The sequence below is a fragment of the Nomascus leucogenys genome, chromosome 18 (genome assembly GCF_006542625.1).
Source record: "Nomascus leucogenys isolate Asia chromosome 18, Asia_NLE_v1, whole genome shotgun sequence".
Classification (NCBI taxonomy): Eukaryota; Metazoa; Chordata; class Mammalia; order Primates; family Hylobatidae; genus Nomascus; species Nomascus leucogenys.
In genome coordinates, this window is record NC_044398.1 from 44,917,715 (window position 1) to 44,926,901 (window position 9,187).

Below are 9,187 nucleotides of genomic sequence, written 5' to 3' on the forward strand. Positions count from 1 at the left end.
GGCTCATGGATCCGCGCTGCTGGTGACGCTGACAGGGTCGGGGGCGAGCCACCACTCCAGGCTGATGTATTCCCTTCTGATGAATAAATTGACTGGGTGCCAATTTATCATCAGAAAATATGGATTACCTCACTAAACCACCTTCCAAACCTCTCCTCTCGGTTTCCTGCATTGGTTATTTTTTATTTATTTATTTATTTTGAGATGGAGTCTCGCTCTGTTGCCCAGGCTGGAGTGCAGGGGCGCCATCTCGGCTCACTGCAACCTCCGCCTCCCAGGTCCAAGCCATTTTCCTGCCTCAGCCTCCTGAGTAGCTGGGATTACAGGTGGGTGCCACCACGCCCAGCTAATTTTTGTACTTTTAGTAGAGATGGGGTTTCACTATGTTGGTCAGGCTAGTCTTGATCCTGATCTCGTGATCCACCTGCCCTGGCCTCCCAAAGTGCTGGGACTACAAGACAAGCATGAGCCAACATGCCCCGCTCTAATTTCTTTTCCTTTTTTTTTTTTTTTTTTTTTGAGGTGGAGTCTCGCTGTGTCACCCAGGCTGAAGTGCAGTGGCACAATCTCGGCTCACTGCAAGCTCCACCTCCCGGGTTCACGCCATTCTTCTGCCTCAGCCTCCCGAGTAACTGGGACTACAGGCGCCCGCCACCACGCCTGGCTAATTTTTTTAAATATTTTTAGTAGAGACGGGGTTTCACCGTTGTTAGCCAGGATGGTCTTGATCTCGTGACCTCGTGTTCCACCCACTTCGACCACCCGCTTCGACCTCCCAAAGTGCTGGGGTTACAGGCGTGAACCACTGCGCCTGGCCAATTTCTTTCTTTTCTATTCTTTTCTTTTTTTTTTTTTTTTCTTGAGACGAGTTTAGCTCTTGTCGCCCAGGCTACAAGGCAATGGTGTGAGCTCAGCTCACTGCAACCTCCGCCTCCCAGGTTCAAGCGATTCTCCTGCCTCAGGCTCCTGAGTAGCTGGGATTACAGGCATGTGCCACCATGCCGGCTAATTTTGTATTTTTTCTTTTTAGTAGAAACGAGGTTTCTCCATGTTGGTCAGGCTGGTCTCAAACTCCCGACCTCAGGTGATTCGCCTGCCTCGGCTTCTGAAAATGCTGGGATTACAGGCGTCAGCCACCACGCCCGGCCAGTAACTTTGTAATTTAAGTAACATAAATGCCGGCCAGGTGCGGTGGCTCTAGCCTGTAATCCCAGCACTTTGGGAGGCCGAGTCTAGTGGATCACCCGAGGTCGAGGTCGAGACCAGCCTGGCCAACATGTTTAGTAGAAACAGCCGTCTCTACTAAACATACAAAAATTAGCTTGCAGCCTGGCACAGTGGCTCAGGCCTGTAATCCCAGCACTTTGGGAGGTCGAGGCAGCCAGATCACCTGAAGTCAGGAGTTGGAGACCAGCCTGGCCAACATGGCAAAACCCTGTCTCCAGCAAAAATAGCCAGGAGTGGTGCTGTGCACCTGCAATTCCAGCTACTAGGGAGGCTGAGGCAAGGAGAATCACTTGAACCTGGGAGGCGGAGGTTGCAAGGAGCCAGATCAAGCCATTGCACTCCAGACTGGACAACTGAGCGAGACTCCGTCTCAAAAACAAAGTCTACCTAAAAATAAAAAAAAAGAAGTCTAACAAATTGTAGAGACTACATTTCATTAACTTACAGTGTTTTCTTTGTTAGTTTACACTAACTAAAATTTAATTGTTATTTATTCCAGAATAGGCTAGAAAGGTATAATGGGCTCTTTTTTCCATTGAAGATGAAAAATAGGAATGATTGTTCTTGCCTATTCTGGTGTCCTTGAAGGTCCTTGGATCTTCACAAAGGAACTCACAATTTCTGTTCTTCTGACTTTTATCCCTAGTGAAATTGATTCTTACCAATTAAGCATCAGTAAAATGACCAAAGTAACTATAACATGATGAAGGGTTAATAACTGAAAACATATTCAAATATACATGGCCACCACTAAGACCTTGATCAACAAAAGGACAAAGAAAATGAATGCACATTTAATACATACATGTATATATGGGACTGTGTTCTTTTCACTAGTAGCAATTAAAGAAATGCTAATATTAAAAAAAGTAAATGAACCATCCTACACTATCAAATGGGCATAAGAAAGGAATACCGATGGTCCGGTTAATAATACTACCAAAAAGGCATAGTAATATTTTTCTGGGGGCATTGTAAATTAGCATAGTGCTTTCTGGAGGAAATCTGCCAATGTTTTTAAAAATAAAAGGATTTAATTCTCTTTGCTCTAGTGGCTTATGCTTTGGAATTTATTCTAAGGAAACTGTTCAAATGAACAAAAATATACATAAATGAAATTATTTGTAGCATCATTATTTCCAATAGGGAGAAATTAGAAATTACTTAAGTTCATCATAGAAACGTGGATAAATGATAGACTAGACTATCAACTTTGAAACACATTGTGTTCTTGGCCAGGTGCAGTGGCTCGCACCTGTAATCCCAGCACTCTGGGAAGCTGAGGTGGGTGGATCACTTGAGGTCAGTAGTTCTAGACCAGCCTGGCCAACACGATGAAACCCCATCTCTACTAAAAATACAAAATACAAAATTAAAATTTTAGTCTCTACTAAAAATACAAAAATTAGCTAGGCATGGTGGCACGCGCCTGTAGTCCCAGCTACTTAGTAGGCTGAGGCAGGAGAATTGCTTGAACCTGGGAGCCAGAGGTTGCACTTAGCTGAGATTGCGCCACTGCACTCTAGCCTGGGGGACAGAGCGAGACTCCATCTCAAAAAAAAAAAAGAAAAAGAAACATATTGTATTCTCTATTAGAAAGGGTAGATGAATGGAAAAGTATTAATAATGAAAATAACCAAAAATTTGACTTATAAACTATGGAATTATAACTATTAGTATTTGAAAATATATGCAGATCTACAATTCTTCATACGGAATTACAAAATTCAACATTTATGAATACCTAAACGTAAGTTTGGTAAAATCTGATCTATGATGGTGTAGGAGTATTATAGTCTTGTTTTTTGAGACGGAGTTTTTGCTCTGTTGCCCAGGCTGGAGTGCAATGGCGCGATCTTGGCTCAGTGCAATCCCCACCTCTTGGGTTCAAGCAATTCTCTTGCCTCAGCCTCCCGTGTAGCTGGGATTACAGGCACCCACCACCACACTCAGCTAATTGTTAATAGAGACAAAGATTCACTGTGTTGGGCAGGCAGGTCTTGAACTCCTGACCTCAGGTGAGCCACCCACCTCAACCTCCCCAAGTGCTAGGATTACAGGTGTGAGCCACCGCACCCGGCCAGGGGTAGTCTTTATTGATCCCAGTTCATGTGATTATTCATATGATTTGCCACTAGGGATATTCCAAAATATGCAGTATATTTACCACATTACCTTTCTAAAATCTAAATATTTTTGAATTGTGATTTCAAAAAAATCTGACTTTGAAATCTTATTTTGAAATCTGATTCTAACGATTTCAGATAAGCTATTGGAAAATATCACAAATGACAAAAATTTTGCATTAAGATAAAATTGTTGATAAATTTAAATCACTTTGCAGCTGAGCATGGTGGTTCATACCTGTAATCCCAGCACTCTGGGAGGCTGAGACAGGTGGATCATGAGGTCAAGAGATCGAGACCATCCTGGCCAACACGGTGAGACCCCATCTGTACTAAAAATACAAATATTAGCTGGGCATGGTGGCATATGCCTGTAGTCCCAGCTACTCGGAAGGCTGAGGCAGCAGAATCGCTTGAATTCAGGAGGCGGAAGTTGCAGCTAGCCAAGATCGCGCCACTGCACTCCAGCCTAGTGACAGAGCGAGACTCCGTCTCACAAAATAAATAAATAAAATAAATTATTTCCTATATCATAAGGGTTTAATTTTTAAAAAAAAAAATTTTGGAAAATATCCTATATGTGTGTTAGTATTATTAGTTCTTATCACTTCATCAATGTGAGGCATAAATAAAATTTGTTAAGTTAAAATTTTTGGTATACTTTCATTCATTCATTCATTTATTTATTTAGAGACAGAGTTTCGCTCTATCATCCAGGTTGGAGTACAGTGGCATGATCTCGGCTCACTGAAATCTCTGCCTTCCAGGCTCAAGCAATTCTCGTGTCTCAGCCTTCCATGTAGCTGGGACTACAGGCATGTGCCACCATGCCCGACTAATTTTTAAAAGTCCTATATCATATAAGAACATTAGAGTTCTGGGATTATTTTTTGTTTGTTTATTTAAGAGACAGGGTTCTCATTGTATCACCCAGGCTGGGGTGCAGTGATGTGATCATAGCTCACTGTAGCCTCGAACTCCTGGGAAAAGCAATTCTCCCACCTCAGCCACCCCAGTAGCTAGGACTACAGGTGCTTGCCACAACGCCCAGCTAGTTTTTAAATTTTCTGTAGAGATAGGTCTCACTATGTTGCCCAGTCTGGTTTCAAACTCCTGGGCTCAAGGGATCCTCCCCACTTGGCTTCGCAAAGTGCTAGGATTACACATGTGAGCCACCATGCCAGGACAAGAACGTGAGACTTCTGTTACCATTTTTTAATATCTAAGTGGAATAGTACAGTATTATGTGTCAGTGTTGAATTATTTTAAAATATTATGCACTGAAACATGCTAATAATCTCGGTCAGTTTCTATCTTGTCCTAGGTTTAAACGTATTAGCTAACATGAGAGGCCCAAAATTAATATTGATTACATACCATCTCCTTATTTATTTTTTTGAGACAGAGTTTTGATCTGTCACCAAGGTTGCAGTGAAGTAGCATGATCTCAGCTCACTGCAACCTCCGCCTCCCATGTTCAAGTGATTCTCCTGCCTCAGCCTCCAGAGTAGCTGGGATTACAGGCACCCACCACAATGACCAGCTAATTTTTGTATTTTTAGTAGAGATAGAGTTTCACCATGTTGGCCAGGCTGGTCTCGAACTCCTGACCTCAAGTTATCCACCCACCTTGGCCTCTCAAAGAGCTGTCATTACAGGCATGAGCCACTGCGCCCGGCCACCATCTCCTTTCATTAAAAATTTGTGATCTGAAAATAATTTGAGGGCAGTTATTTTCATATAGAGTCAACAGCAACAACCACAATATTCTAATGAAATGTAATAAGTGTAAAATAAACTTATATAAAATAAAAAAGAGAAAACAGTAGAAAGGAATAAGCTAACAGAAGTTTTAAGCAATGTTACCCGATGAGAGTTTTGAAGAAATTTTGGAATTTTCAGGAGTTTATATGAAAAAGTGTAAGTTTAGGAAAGAGAGAAAATTATGGGCAGATCCAGAAGGCACAAGCCATGTAGCATGTTTGGGAAACTTCACAGAATTTGGCACTGGTGAAATAAAAAGGCCAAAATTCTACATCGAGGCTGGGTTCTGATTGTGGTCTACCTTCTATGCAAAGGAACTGGACTTTTTCCTCAAAACAAGGAGAGCCTTTGGAGAGCTATAATCATAGGAATGCCAAGATCTGGCCTAGAAATAATGAAGTAGATTTTCCAGTTCTACCCCAGCAGATCTCAGCTATCTCAGTCTCCTAGGAAGGAGACAAATAGGCCAAATTGGGTTAGCTTAAGACTAAACTCATAGTCTTCCTGTGACCACGGGTCTCAAATTGTTTCCATTTCTTACCATCTTCACAATCAAGTACAAAATCTTCTTGGTGCGACACTAATTATAATCTGGCAACTATTTGCTTCTCCAGTCTCATCTTATACACTGACCTCCTTCATAGACAATGAGCTATCCCCCATTAGGGATACACACAACATGATAACAACATTAAAATAATTACAACTAATATTTCTTGAGCACTTACTATAAGCTAAGTAAAGCATTATTCTAAATATTCAAAGGGTTATATCCTTTTCTTCTTAAAGCCTTGCAAGGATATCTAGACAGATTGAAATTCGAAGTCCTCACAAGACCCCTAAAGCCTTACATGAACCAGACACCCTCTGATCCCTCATCTTTGAATTATTTTCCCTTGGTTATTCCATCTTAACCACTCTGGCACACTTACCTCTCCTTGGATAGCACAGTTATTACCTCAGACATGGCCTAGACTTTTGCTGCTCCCCTCAACCACCTCATGCTGGGAGTGCTCTCAGCCAGAAATGCACATGGCCAACTCTCTCACCTTCTCTGAATCTTCACTCCTAACTCACCTTCTAAAGGAGGCTCTCTCAGATGGCTTTATTTAATTTGCAGTTCCCCTTCCCCACTGCCCCATGTTGCTGATCTCCATACTCTCTTATACTTAGTTATTATCTTTTTTCAACAGTGCTCATTTTCTTCTAATTTTTATATAATTAACTTATTAATAATGCTTACAGTTTATTGTTTCTCTTCCCCTGGCAATCGTAAATTCTACAAAGCAGTGGTGGTTTGTCCAATGAGGTATTTCAAATGCCTCAGACAATATCAGTTTCTAGTAGATGCTCGGTAGTATGCATTGAATAAAATAATGCAGTATTCCTCACAATCTTCATAAGACAAGTAACTATCATCTTTTCCTAATGGACATGAAAATTGCACGACAGAAAGATCCCATAACTAGATTTGTTGCCCAGCTTACCTGTAGCAGACCCAGGACTTCAAGACAGGCAGGCTCTTAACTTCTACACTTGATAAACCTATATGGCCTGCCTTTGTTCATGCTTTGCCATGTTTGTCTGGTTCTCTGGTTCTTTCACTAGATTCTAGTTTCTTGAAGGCAAGTTACCTCTATAGAACCTACCTCAGTGACCTACCAGGTACCGGGGAAGTAAATATTCAATGTTTGCTAAATTAAATAGCAAGTTACAACTGGGAAAATCTGACAAAGTAGAAAGACTTTGAAGCTAGTTAGACATAAGTCAAAATCATACTTTGGATATTTGTTATATTCTGCTCAAAATATTACTTAACCTCCCTGAACCTCACCTTCCTCATCTACACCATGGGGCTGATATTACCTCCTATGAAGATTATGCACATAAGATAGGATTCACATATTATGTTTATTTTCATGTCAAGTAATTAGAATATATTTTGTTCCATTTGCCCTGGGTTCGAAGTCAAAGGCTGGGAAACTTTTTCTGTAAAAAGCCGGATAGCAGGCCAGGTGCGGTAGCTCACGCCTGTAATCCCAGCACTTTGGGAGGTCAAGCCAGGCGGATCACAAGGTCAGGAGTTTGAGAGCAGCCTGGCCAACATGGTGAAACCCCTTCTCTACTAAACATACAAAAATTAGCCGGGCGTGGAGGCGGGTCCCTGTAATCCCAGCTACTCTGGAGGCTGAGGCAGAAGAACTGCTTGAACCCGGGAGGCAGAGGTTGCCGTGAGCCAAGATCACACCGCTGCACTCCAGGCTTGGTGACAAAGCAAGGCTCCATCTCAAGGGGAAAGGAAAAAAAAAAGAAAAAAACCCAGAGAGCAAATATTTTAGGCTTTACAGACCATACAATTTCTGTTACAATGATTCAGCCCTGCTGTTGTAGTGTGAAAGTAGCTATAAACAATACATAAATAAGTGGGTATTGCTGTGTCCCAACAGACCTTCTCAAATATGGTGCATGCCTGATTTTGCCTGGGGGCCATAGTTTGCAAACCCTTGTTCTAAAGCATGACACCTGGGGTCATTAGCTAAAAGAAATTCTCATCTAAAACTACTGGATTAAACATTTTAATACTGTTTATCATGTATTTATCCCTGGATACTGATTTCTTGTGTTGTAATTATAAACACTAATAATAGAAACGGGACAATTACAATTATCTTTGCAGAGAGTTTTGCATATTCAAAATGTGCAACCAGTTCAGTCTTACATGTCAGGTGCTGAGCAGCACTTTAAAGATGTTCACCAGTATGAGCAGAATGGTTCATATTGAGGCCTTTTAAAATAGCCTCATGAGGGTAAGTTCTTGTTTCTGTGTGCTGCTACCTCACATGACTTGTCTATGTCCTGAATTTAAATCTTGTTTCCAGTACTCCTATAATCCTCTCTACCTGACGTGGTATTGTTCATCCCAATATCTTGTTACTGACCTTGGCTTGACTGTTGCTCTAGTCATTGAGTCCTAGATATCCCAAGGCCTTTTTCACAAATAGCTACTCCCTGTCCAGCATATTTTGTCACTTAGCAAGCTTGACAGCACTACTTCTCGGCTGTAAATTCCTTCTAGATCCTTACTTGTTTTAGGGTTAATTGAACTCCTTTGCCTTGTGTGTAAGGCTCTGTGGGACTTGGCCCTAGTCATATTCTCAAAACTCCAAAATATAGTCAGGCCCCTTTCACATGCCTTGTTGTTTTATACTTCTGTGCCTGCTGTTCTCTCTGTGACAACTTCCCTTGTTTGGATATTTGGCAAACTTCTACTAATCCTTCAAAATCGGGGATGGCTGAATCCTCCCTTGATTCTTCCCCATAAAGGTTCCACTTTCCAACCAATATCACCCCTGTACTCTGATCCCTAATCTCAGCAGCAATTATCCCCAGGAAACCAAACCAAACGCTCTGCAGCAACTGACCCAGAACAGATAGGATTTGTTCAATGACTATAGCTTCCCTTATTTTTGCTTCCACCTCAGGACCAACCAGAAAAAGCCAATATGCTCCCCAAACCAATTACAGAGGATGCCCTGCTTCTAATTAGTGCAACTGCAGCTTCTTCATGCCAACCACATCCAATCAAAGCATACCTGAACACTTTTCTTCTGTTCACTATGATGTTTTCCACTCCCCTGCCTACCTATGAGTTTCCAGCTAACGCAGTGATGATGGCTGATTCCCTTGCTTTAGAAAGCTCTGATAAAGAGTCACGGGGCAGGTACGCGCGCTCGCAGTTCTCTCGCGGAGGTCGGCGGTGGCGGGAGCGGGCTCCGGAGAGCCTGAGAGCTCGGTGGGGCGGGGCGGGAGAAAGTGGCCTCCCGGAGGACGTTGGCGTTTACCTGTGGAAGAGCGGAAGAGTTTTGCTTTTCGTGCGCGCCTTCGAAAACTGCCTGCCGCTGTCCGAGGGGTCCACCCGAAACCTCCCCTCCTCCGCCGGCAGCCCTGCGCTGAGCTCGCCGGCCCAAGCCAGCGTGGGTGAGGTGGGAAGTGCGCCCGACCCGCGCCCGGAGCCGCGCCCCCGAGTGCCCATGGCTACGCGGGTGCTGAGCATGAGCGCCCGCCTGGGA